The sequence below is a fragment of the Penaeus monodon genome, chromosome 19 (genome assembly GCF_015228065.2).
Source record: "Penaeus monodon isolate SGIC_2016 chromosome 19, NSTDA_Pmon_1, whole genome shotgun sequence".
In the NCBI taxonomy this organism is placed as follows: Eukaryota; Metazoa; Arthropoda; class Malacostraca; order Decapoda; family Penaeidae; genus Penaeus; species Penaeus monodon.
Genome location: NC_051404.1, coordinates 19,925,010 through 19,925,314, shown reverse-complemented (window position 1 = coordinate 19,925,314; position 305 = coordinate 19,925,010). Strand labels below are relative to the sequence as shown.

Genomic DNA, 305 nt, shown 5'->3' with positions numbered 1-305 from the left:
GTACGAAAACGGCCCAAGAAATAATGAAGCATTTCCTATGAAACCGTACTAAATCCCACGTGCCTGAAAATCACACCCAAGGGTTTTTAACCTAACGGGAATTTGAGCGTTTACGGATTGCGTCGGTCACGTGTCACACCAACAGGTTAGTCCGGACTCAGGTGCCGCAGCGGCATCCTTAAACGGAACCTAAATTTGTTTCAAGTCATGTGTGGTGATCCTCAAGCCTTCCTTGGCCTGTGCTATTTTAGGGCTTTCGGGATTCTGGCGTCTGATCTTCTTATTAATGTGGTTTTTTTTAAATC

The 305-nt window shown here is 45.2% G+C and overlaps 1 protein-coding gene across 1 annotated transcript in view; it reads left to right on the top strand.

Moving 5' to 3' along the window:
* The window catches only part of LOC119585121, a gene marked incomplete in the record, with an annotated part of 138,847 nt that overhangs the window by 15,959 nt on the left and 122,583 nt on the right, over positions 1–305 (top strand).